We start from the raw sequence: 12,111 nt of genomic DNA on the forward strand, positions 1-12,111 counted from the left end.
GCGCTGCGGCCGCCGGAGAAAGCGGGGACCGAGAGAGTCAAAGTCAGCCCCAGGCTTCCCGATCCCGAACCGACCCCGCAGCCCGGCAGGAACTCGCGTCCAGGGAGAGGAGCCCTGCAGCCCAGCCGGGCCGCAGGTACCGCGGGACAGGACAAAACAAGCCCCGGAGCCTCGTTCCACGAGAGCTCCCTGCGTTTGTGGACACCCAACCGCACCCTGGGGGCGGCTAGTCCCCGGTTCCCGATCCTCCCGGCTGCCCGATTCCGCTCCGAGCTTCTCTCGGTCCGGTCCCGTCCCTGAGTGAGCTGGGAAAACGATTCTCTCCACCCGCGGCTGAACGGAGCAGGGACGATCCCGGGGCCAAATCCACGCTGCCCCGGGCCGGTGCCGGACTGTCCCGGTGGGGCGGGAGAGGACTCGGGAGCCCTGCGTCCCTCCGGCCCCCTCCCTCACCGGCTCTGGGTCGCCCCGGCCTCCCGCCCTTTGCCTTTTCGTTTCCGAGCAGCCTGGGGCGAAGCGGGGAGGCAGCGACCGACCCTGGGCTGCGGCACCTACCCCCAACGCTGGAGCGGGAGAGGAGACGCGGCCATACACGGGGCTGCGGTCACGCGTGGGCTCGCTGTTGGTGGGACCGGGCCCCCCGCCTCTTTCCTGCCTCACCTGTAGCTCCGCATCCTCCGGTGCTACCTATTCTGCTGCCGGCGGAGTCCTGGGGGTGTCCGGTCCTCAGAGATGAGGTCTCCTGGAGTGCCCGTGCAGCGCTTCCCGCTCCTGCACCCAGAAACCCCCGTGCGAAGAAGTTTCCGTATCCACTTGTTTGACATAGGACAGTTAGGGTTGGAAAGGACCTTAAGATCATCTAGTTCCAACCCGTCTGCCATAGGCAGGGGTACCTCACACTAAAATTGACATCGAATTGAGGGTGCTTCTCTCCTTCCTCCGGGGGTCGGGATGGAGCCGCCGAGATGGTGGAAAGGGCTCCTCAGAGCCTCCGGTTTGGGGGATACCTACTCCAGGCTGTGCTAGCTGGAGCACGTCGAGCACCGCGAGGCTGTGTGTGCCGGGCAGAGCAGCTGCTCTCCTCCCTGTCGGCCGTTGTTCACCGGTTATCGTGGCCTTTGCCAAACGGTGCAGGAACCACATCGGTGAGCAGCCCCGGGACAGAGAGGGCATCCCCCCCTCACTGGGAGCCGGTGATGGAGGACAGCAGTGACCCCGCCAACAGGGGCGGCAGAGCCCCGTCTGGCGCCTTCGGTTCAGTCCGGCCCCGTTCGGCCCCGGGGAGCGAGCGCGGAGAGCGGCGGGCACGACCCGGGCTCGGTCCCAGGGCGTCGCAGGGACACGCGACACTTCCCACAGCCCCGATTAATTCCAGGTGCTTTCCATAGGTGGCACCGTCCTCCTGGAAATGGCGGCCGCGGAGCAGCCGGTGGCGATCCCACCACCCCGAGGGGCACCGCAGCTCCCGCCGACCCCGAGCCCTCAGCTCCGCCGTCTGCGGCGGGGCCGAGCTCCCGCCTGCTCCGGTGAGGCTGAGAGCGGAGCCCGCACCGGGGAGCTCTGCAGGGACATCCACGGCAGCCGCGAGGGCAGCGCCCCTGCTCGCCGTGGTCCCGGCGTGCTGACACGCACCGGGAGCACTGGGGCCGGCCCCGCAGCTCTGCGGGGTCGCATCGATACCCCCGCGGGAGGAAACCGCCGCTGTCGGGCGCGCTGGAGGCCCGGGGCCGGCGGCGAGTCCGCGACACAAAAGCCCTTTTGTTACCGGGGTTTCTGGATTTGCTCGTCATTTATAGGGGCACCATTCCGAGCGGTTTGTAGCGGGGTCGGGCGACGAACCCACGCGAGGCCTGAGTGGGGCGAGGAAACGCGAACGGTTCGGGATATCCCCCCCTCCTTTCATTCTCCCGTCCAACCGGGGCGGCTCTGTCCCGCCAGCCTTGCTCGGCCACCAAGGGCGTACAAAGGACGAATCCGCTCCTTCAGGACTGCGGCTTCAACAGCCGCGGAGCTGCCATGAGTGCTCAGCGACCACCAGACAGCCTCGGCGGGGCGGGACGGACCGTGCCGTCCAGGGGTCCTGCCGGCGCAGATGCCGGTTGCAGTGGGACTGATGACAGGGGGGACGACGGGAACGGCCCGGCCAGACCGCGCGCGGCCCCGCGACTCCGCTTTTAACAAAAGCAATTAGAGGTGAAGCGCGGCCCATTTGCTTTGCACCGAATGACCGGCGGAGGCTTCCCCTGGGGCGGGTCTGCGGAGGGACCGACCCGGGGCGGTGGAAGCTCCGGTTCCTGCCCCGGTCCCCGCCAGCCCCGACACGTCCCGCCCAGTCCGCCCGGCCCCGCCCACTCCTCACAAGGTAGATGCTGTATTTAGGTTCATGCCCTTATATGGCGATGAGCGCAGCGCCCCGCGGACGGCGCGCACCATATAAGGAAGCGGTGGCAGAGCCCGGGATGAGCTGGTGAGCGTTCATTGGCCCGTTGGTATCGCAGCAACCGGCTCTCACGAGTGGAACGGCCCCGCGCGCCCCCACGGGGCCGGGAACTCCCCCCGCGAGCTGACCCTCCCCGGCTCCCAAGGGTGACACCGGCGGGACCCCCGTGTGCACCCCCACAACGGGACCCCCGCCCCACTGCCCCGCCTGCCCCGGGGCTCCCGGACCGCCTCCTTCCGCGGGCACCGACGGCTGCCGAGAGCTCACGGTGCTCCCATAGTGCGATGGGGCCGCAAGTCCCGGCCGTGTTTCCGTAACGCGGGTCACGGATGTGAACGTGCCCTCCCCACCGGGCACACAGACTGTGGGGTTTCTCTGTGCCCCGGCGGCGGAGAACCCCGGGTCCTCCTGTAGGCACCGGCGTCCTTCACACAGTGCGCGGTGAGGCCCGCGGTGTCCACGCACGACGCACGCCGGTGCCACGCTCATCCCCGGTAGAGGCAAAGCGCCTTCCCGTGTCCACAGTGCGGCCCGGCAGGGACAGTCCGGGGGGGGGCAGATCACACTCAGGTGTGTCCTCTCTCCGTCCCCGCGGACCGGCACCGGGGAGCCGCCGCAGTGGCGTGTGGGGAGCAGCGACACGGCGCGGGGGCCGTGGGGTTCAGTTTTCGTTGCGGCTTCTCCGGTGCCGTGACCGAGCCCGTCCCTGCCGCGGTCCCGTCCCTGCCGCGGTCCCGTCCCTGCCGCGGTCCCGCCCCGGTTTCATTTCCTTTATTTAATATTTATTTAATTTTTATTTTATTTTTATTATGATTTTTTCTTTGAACCGGGCGCGGCCGCGGGGACCGCGGGGTGCCCGTCCCTCCCCTCCGCCGCAGCCAGCACCGGGCGGGGGCTGCTGTCCCAGCGCCGCAGGGAATCGGGCACGATCGGAGCGGGCTGCCCCGTGTCCTCCCCGCTGCGCCTCAGGTGAGGACCCACCGGGGAGGCTCCACCCGGTGCCGGGTCCTTCCGCCCCGCACCGCCTCCGCCTGCCCCCTGCGCCGCTCTCAACGAGGTTCCCCGGTGGGGGCAGCGGCCGGTGTCGGGAGGTTGCGCCGTTTTCTTGCCGTCCCCTTTCCCCCCCCTTCATGGCAGGATTCAGCGGGCTCCGCCGAGCAGCCATTTTCTGCAGCTGCGTCTCCACCGGAGCTCTGCCTGGCGGTGGGGCCGGGCGGCGGTACGGCCCGGGGGGGCCACCCTTGCCCCGCTGCCCGCCGCCGGTTCCGGACTCCCGGACCTCGGCCGGTGCAGGGGGCCGGTGGGGCTGCGCTGCAGGGCTCTCCGTGACAATCCCACCCTTTCCCCGCCATTTTGTTACCGTGCTGGCGTTTTCCCAAAGCAGAGACAGAGCGGGAGCCTTGGGAACGGGCCCCCGTTGTGCTGGGGCTACCGGCCCGCCCGGACCAGGGCCCCGCTGCCCGCCGCGCTCGGCGGCGCGACAGGTCCCGGGATGCCCGGTAGCCGCCGCGGGCTCCTTCCCACCGGCATCGCCCTGTTGCCCTTAACGCCCCGTGCACGCAGCTGCCGTGGTCGTGGCTGTCTGACTCCACGCATGACCCAGTCACTCAGGGCTGGCACCGGCTGCCGGGCAGCTTGCACCGGATGAGGGAGCCCAGAGAGAAGTCTGCAGCCTCCCGTCCCGAAGGGCTGGGAACGCGGTGGTCGCCTCCTTTTTGCCCGCCCCACGGGCAGCGCAGGTGCCCCGACGTCCAGGGCTGTCCGTCGGGGACAGCACGGCCACCGCGTCGGGGTGGGGTGGGTCGGGAAGCGACCGAGACGGGCCGCGGGACTGAACCGGCCGCTCGGGGACGGGCGGGCAGGACTGTGTGCGCCCCGACGGGGCGGGTCGGTGCCTTCACCATGGGAGCAGAGTTCGGCGGGTCCGGTCCGTGGCCCGGTTGGGCTCGTGTAGAGGAGCGGAGGCGGAGGGCGGAGAAGGGAGTGGGGAGGAAAGGAGGGGGCTCCTGCAGTGCTGCAATGCAGCGCCGCGCAGAAAGCTGAGCCCGCCGGCCCGGCCGTGCTGCAATGCAGGTGTGAGACCCCGCCCGCCGCGCGGGGCTAAACCGGGCCGAACCGGGCCGGGCATCCCGTGCCCCCCCCGGGCCGCCCCCCGCCCCAATCGAGCCTCGTTCCACTGCTCCTCCGCTTTCTCGCCCCCGTTTCGTTTTCCTCCCCCTCCTGCCTGGACCACGGGACTTTTCCTTCCGCGGCAGGACGCAGCCGCCCGGTGTCCCCAGGACCTCCCGCTCGCCCTGTGTTTGCTATGGGGAGGGCAACCTGGGCCTCATCCTGACCTGGCTCTACGGCCCGCGGCCCACAACAGCCCTTCCCCGCTGTCGTTCCCACTCCCTGTCTTCCCGCTGCAATTCCCCTCGACCCCGGGACAGCTGTGAAGTCCCCGGTGCTGCGGGTCTCCTGTCCCGCTCCGGCTCTGCTCCAGCTTTTCCCGAGGAAAAGTCGTCCGTTTCCGTTCCCCCCGTCCTGTCCGCGCTCTCTTCTCCCCACGGTCCCGCTGCAAACAGCACTGCGTGTCCCACGCGAGACCATACGCGGGAGGACACTTGGACACTGGGACACGCACCGTGGGGACACATAGCACAGAAGACGCGTATGGGAGCCCCCAGAAGGGATGGGGCGTGTGGGAGCCCCCTCTCCCCCCCCCGCCGGCACCACGGGTGTCCGTGTGCGGTCAGAGATGCCCATTAAACATTAGAGGTTATCGGAGGAGTGAATCTTCTAGAAGCCACAATGGATGAAGATACAAACCCAGCGGGGCAAAGCGGAGCTCAGGGTACATAAAATACTAGGGAGTATATTAAGACTCGGGGGGGTATGTGTCTATAATCACCCACGGCCGTGGGTGCCTCCCTCACCTTCCTGGACCCCGTCGCAGCAGCCCGGGGTTGAGCAGCTGCTCTCGGGGCCATGTACCAGCCCCATTCCTGCCCTTCCACCTGGATTTGAATTTTGATCATTATTATTATCATTATTTTCCTGACGCGGGGACAATGGCCCCGCACTCCGCTCCCGCATCCCGCCTCTTCTATCCCACATCAAACCTCAATCCCCCAATTTCTCCCCCGTACAGAGATTTACGGGCGGATCAAAACGGCCTCAACCTTCCCATGGAGGCTCTGGGAAGCACCCCCCGCCCCTTTTCCAGCTCTTCGCCGGTATTTCAGTGTCTTGTTCAAGCTACCGGAGGCTGCTGCAGGGGAAGGCTCAGCAGTGCCACACACCGAGCAGTACCGGCAGCCTGCTCTGCCGTGAACCTCCCCGGCACACGCCGGGAATCCCGGGCACCTGCTCCTCCCTGTGTGAGGGCTCCGCCGAGGGCACGGCTGGAACCGGTGCCCGGTGGGGTTCAGTGACCGGCTGTAAGCCACGACTTGTCCCAGAGGTCCGGGTCCGAGCCCCCAGGGCAGACCGATCCCCGAAGGCAGGGGGATGCCGGTGCAGAGCGATCCTCGTCGGTGCTACTGGGAGGGAAAACACAGGGCCGGGAACCCCTGGCAGGTTCTGTGCCCCCCTCCGGGCGAGTAGCGGTGGAGTTTGGGAGCCCCTATGGACGGCTCAGCACCTCAATCCCCCACCAGCAACAGCCCTCGGTTATCGCACCCCTCTTGCTACAGCATTCACGATTATTGCACACACCCCCCTACTCTCCCCCCCCGTGACCCAGCACGTCCCGCGACACCGGCCAAGCCTCGGTCACACTCCCCGTATCCCCGGGAAGCTGCTCGCGGTGCTGACCCCCGCCCCGCATGTCCAGGTGTCGTTCTCCTTTGCCATATCCTCGGTTACTGGGAAGGGTGGAGCACAAGGCAAAGGGAAACCCGATTTTCCAGGGAAAGAAGAAAGGATTCAGGCTGTTAGTTCGAGCCTGAGAAAGCCAAAGCCACAGCCAAGGCTGATGTGTCACAGGCTGGGGCGGGAGCGGGAAGGAATTCCTGCGATAATGCTCCTCTCTCTCAGCCGTTGCTGCTGAACCGCAAATTGCTGCTCGCAGCACAAACGATGGAAACGTGTCACGTTAGATTAGGTGGCTTCGGGTGGGTCCCTGCGCTGCACTGGAGTTAGTGCTGAGTCCTGCGGGTCAGAGCATCCTCAGGAAGCATCACCACACCCGGGACAAGCGGGTCTGTCCCAGGGTGCGGAGCGGGAGCCACGGGAGGGTGCCGCTGGGATGGAGCCTCCTCCCTTCGTGTTAAAACCGGCTCGGGTTGAGTCCTCAAACTCAAGATAAGGCTCCACTCCTCCAGCCCCAGCTGTGAGGGTCGGGTCCTCCGGTGTGTGACCACCACCACATCTCCTCTGTGGTTTAACCAGTGCTGGTAGCTCCAGGCGGCAGCAGGACTGCAGCCCGGCTGCTCCGTATGGGAACGGAGGGATATGCAGGGAAGGGGCTTCATCCTTCATTTCTCAGACTGTATGGAATCACTAACGTACGTGAAAATTAGTGTGTATTTTGTGCTCCCAGATGCTTTGGTGGCTCCGTGATACTGAACAAACCTTTTCTCCTGCTGGGACCAAACAGACCCTCCTCTCCCCAGCTTATGTCTGGTGCCTAGAAGAATATGATGCTCCTTTTATACATATACACAGACACAGAGATAGAAATTATTCCTTTCCTCAGGTCCCTGTGAGTCTGCCCTCTGAGCAGCCCCAGCAACAGGGACTTGGGGAGTGCATTCCCTTCCATGGCCCCCACCACGGGATGAGAGGCTTCCCTCCACCTGCTCTGCCTGTCCCCAGCCTCATAGTCCCTTCTTGACATTCCAAAAGCTCTGGGACTGGTATGGCAGAGCCCACACTGTGTGACACATGAGTATCACCCTATCCCATCCTATCGGGGCTAGTGCTCACCCCCATACACCAGAGGACAGTGCTGGGGCTGAATTTCCAGCCTGGCTGCTGCCGCTGGTGGAATGCAGGCTGTGATTTTCTATCTTACCTTCAATCAAGCGGGAATGGCTGGAGCCAATGTCATCCTGTCATTCCCACACTCATGCTGACCAATAGCCATACGGCCACTGTGCTGGGTAAGAGGAGAGGGCAAAGCCAGGGCCCAGCTCTGGACAAACCCTTGTCTCCCAACCCAAGGTCCCAGGTTGTTTCACATCTATTACCAAACATCATGGTCCTTGCGTTGTACATCACAGGCTCATCCCACTGCAGAAGAAAATGGAGCATCCAGTGGCTCCCCAGGAGAGTGGCAAATGCAGCTTTATGTTGACACAAGAATCTTTTGCTCAGCACAGTCTTCATGTCCAACATTAAATACACTCTGTTAGAGCTGGGGTCTACCATCCCAAGTGGTGCCAGTGACATCCCTGCAAAAGGGTCCTGGTGTTTGAGGAGATCCCAGAGGGTTTGTTTGTTGGTAATTTAAGTTTCATCCTTTCCCCACCCTTACAAACCCCAGGGGCCTGCCCTTGGCGGGGATGGCACATGGCCAGCATGCTGAAGCCATGACTCCTGGGATTCAGGGTGCTTCCTGCCAGGCTGCGCTGTGCTGCACAGGATGTTTTATATGCCTGCTCCTTCAGTGAAAATAAATCTTCATGTTTGCAGTTTGCTTTAAACTACATCAAGGTGTCAGCGGAACTGATGGCTCCCTCTGAGAAACGACCTCAGTAGGTGCCGGTGAATTGCTCCAGGGTGAGCCAGGATCTCACCCTGTGATGGTCCCACTCAAGAGGAACAGACGCTGACCACCCTTCACAGTCCTGCCCACACCATCATCCTCACAGAGACTCTCAGTTCTCTCCCATTTGCACACAAAGGTCCATGCCTCCAGTGTCCACAAGACTCTGTGCACCAGCACAGACCCAGGGATGGCTCCAACAAGCAGATGCACCACCAAAATCCTCTTTCCTTCCAATTCCTCCTCCAGGTTGCTGCAGCTGGCACAGCACCTCTCCCACATCATCCATACCCGTCACTCCCCACAGTAATCGGGGGGTCCCTCCCCAGGATCTGAGCCCCATCTCCTCCATCCAGCATCCTGCTCACACAACCATTCCTCCTCACTGCTCTGACACTGCCCAAGGTCAATATGGAGCCAGGTTCAGGCCAGACTTCAGTGGTGGAGCCTCTTCATGAGCATGTGGGCTCCTTAATTTTCCCTTTAGCAGGGATCTCTGCCACTCTGGGTGCAGACAGAGCTTTCCAGTGCACAGGGAACCCTGTGGAGCCACTCAACAAGGCTCTGGGAGTGCCTGGAGATGGTCTGGGCTGTGCCTGGCCCTACACAACCCTTTTATTCTTGTGTGCGAACATAAACAGAGCGGTGTCCTTGTGGTCATCTCCTCCCGACACAGATCTCACATGAATCTGGGCTGAGTCCAAATGATCTTTATCTGTGGAGGAGATGGAGGATTTCCTATCGCCAGGCATTTTCCACTGCTCCAACCAGAGGCAGCCCAGTGTGATGGGGGAGGTGAGGGGATGGGGCAGAAACAGGGGAGCCCCTCATCATCCCCTCGCACACCCATCCCGGTTCAGTGGTGAGGGCTGCACCCTGATCTCACCTTCCCAAAGGGACACCAGCCCCACCAATGAACACCGTAAGGAGATGGACCTGGAAAAATGAACAGTGGGTAGCCCCTATGCCAAATATAACCATGAATGCTTTACCTTGTTGCTGGTTTCTCCAACAGCATGAATGCTGAGGCCACCACGTTCGGCAAAGTCCCATACTCAGCTCCTGCCTGACATTGCACAGTAAAATGAGAGAACAGGAAAAATAAAGGACCCCCCCCCCCAAACACACAGAAGGATTGCCTGGAGGAGCTGCCCCCAGCCACCCATGGGCAAATGCAGCAAGTGCCCCAACAACCTGGGAAACCCATTGCTTCCTATCCACCTTCTGCCCTTTGCCAGGGAAGAACTCCTCTCCCATTCCTGATTTGCACCTGGAAGTCTCACAGTTCCCATGAGGCTGTTTATTCTGATTAAAAGACGTCAGCTCATTGCTGTGTGTTTATTTAATATCCTTCTTAACAGCATCCTCACCCCAGAGATGCAACCCCTCTAACAAGCCCCTGGACACATGCTGACAGTGGGAACATGTTTCCATCCCCTCCCCTGGAGCAGGAATCACACCAATGGCTGCTGAAACCACACAGTGCCATGGCAATCACTGGTGATGGAGCTCAGTGGCTGGCTTCCACTCTGGTATGGGTGCAGACACCAGAACCCCCACAGCTGGAGAGGGGAGAACCTGAAAGCAGCTTTATACAGCACAGACTCACGGTCCCTCCTGTCAGCATGGCCGTGGATGCATCAGGCCCTTTCAGAAGAGCTAAAATCCGAACACAAATTCTCCTTTGAAATCAGCAAATGTTTGCCTGGAATCAATCCAAACCAAGCAGAGGTTTACACATTCCTGGGAAATACATTAAACGTAGCATACACCAGTCTTCCTAATGGAGCACGGTGACTCCATCTCATCCTGGATCACTTTGACAACCATTGGAAGACGTAGTGGACTTCACATTAATTTGCTTGGTAACAGGCATTTAGGTTTGATGCACTTAATACGGAAGAAGAGTGGTATAAATAAGTAATTCATATCCTACACACTTAATCTTTCCCAGCCAACTGGCACAAAGCAAGGGGAGGGTTTACTAACCCAGTAACTACTTATCTTTCACTGCACAGGAAGCTGCTGGAGTTGTGATAAACATGATCAAACTATTAAACTAAGAAGTCTCTGGCTCTGTGGTTTCCGGGAAATGGTGCCTCAAACAAGCCACAGCTCCTGCCAGCAGAGACAATGTTTGAGGAGCTCCTGGAGCAGTGGTGGATGCTGGGAAGGGACACTGGGGAAGCACACACTCAGAGGGACAGTGTTCCCTTGAAAACTGCAGCACAACACAACCCATCTCCAAACGTCAATGACTCTGCTGTGACCCTGCAGACAGCTGTGGATTGCATGCAGGAGTTACACACACCTACAGACTGGAGGAGGGAGCTGTGAATCCTGCTCACAGCAGCAATCTCAGGCTCTGCCCAGGCACCTGCCAGCCCTCGGTTCAGAGACACATCCTGCTGCTCGTGAGAAACGCCAACGGATTCATCCACCTTTGTCTGCCTAGGGAAGAAGTTCCCCCTTGGCAGTGGCCGTGCTCAGCTCCTGCACTGTCTGTGGAGCAGCACTTCCCCTTTCACAAATCACATTTCGCATTCTGAGCATGCGTCTCTCTTCCATGCCATTTTTGGTTTTCAGATAACCATTAGCTTAATTAATCAAGGGAAATGCATCATTTCTGACCCTCTGCTCTGCCGGCCAAGCCTGGGACAGTGGGAGAATGCTTCCCCCAAAACACCACTGGGCACCACCAGGTTCCTGCCTCAGCACCCACCCTCCAGCACCCTCATCCACTGCCACTGCCTCTGCCCAGCGCTCACACAGTCGCTGTGACACACAGAGTTGATTAAAACCCTCTTAAGATTCAGCACAGCCAGCAGGCAAAATGTCGACTCGAATCAGAGTTCACCTATTTCCACTTGCTCTCTGAGCACACACAATAAGGGTTTGGGGTCTCCATGCAGGCAGGGGAAAAAATCACAGACACAAAACGTACTACACAAGTTCCCATTGACTTTAGAGCATCAGCTGAGCCATGAGCTGAGCTGAGCTGTCAGTGATGACCTTGCCAACACACACACAGGTTTAACCAAATACCTGGAGCCATCTTTCCAATCACCAAGCAACAGATCTGAGCTATACCAGACTAAAACCAGTATCTGCCACAACCACAGGGTTTTAGATACTGCAACTCACCCACATCTTCAGCTCTGGTGTAACTGTAGGGTCCACATTACCCAAAACAACCAATTCTGATTGTTACAAGCTTGAGGCTCTTGGCCAAAGACATCAACATGCCATCAATGACAGTATTTCAATTAAGACCTTTGCCAAAGAGAAATCCACTTTAAGCAAAAGCCCAACATGAGAAGAGCTGGCAGCAGAGGCAGTTGGGCAGACACAAGCTTGGGAGCACTTGACTCCACTTGGGAATGCGAACTGGGGATCCACAGGGCAGTGGGGACTGTGCCCTGCATCTCACCCACATGCAGATGGGCTCCATGGGCATGCTGCTAGGTTGCCACCTTCACGTGAGCCGTGTTGTAAAGAATTAATTAGCCCTGTGCTGGATTCCCAGTGGACTCCAGCAATTATTAATCCAGTTCTGAGACATCCACAGGCTTTTTTTGGTGGAATTTGGACCATCTTCCTTTCCCAGAGAAGTTCAACTTCTCCTCTAACCATATGCACTGGGGATAACACAGTGTCAGGCTGACAATGAGCAACCACCCATTCATCGGGTGATCCACTTTCCCTGCAGTATTCCAGGTTTCCCATCACAGACCACATGCAGCCCATTGTGCTTTTGCCAGCCCAGCTCCTGGCCTTGCTGCCAGGAGAACATGGGATACCTCCATGTGCTATGATGCATGTCCTTGCCTGTGCTCCTGGGCAGAACTCGGAGCTATATTGAACACGAAGAACCTCGGAGCTGGTTGTAACCTGCAGGTACCTGCTCCAGGGCTCCCCAGCCACCGCCTGCCCGCACAGGAACATCTTCCATATGCGGTAACAAACGCACTCCGAATCCCAG

Source organism: Melopsittacus undulatus, chromosome 11, assembly GCF_012275295.1.
Source record: "Melopsittacus undulatus isolate bMelUnd1 chromosome 11, bMelUnd1.mat.Z, whole genome shotgun sequence".
NCBI classification, from domain to species: Eukaryota; Metazoa; Chordata; class Aves; order Psittaciformes; family Psittaculidae; genus Melopsittacus; species Melopsittacus undulatus.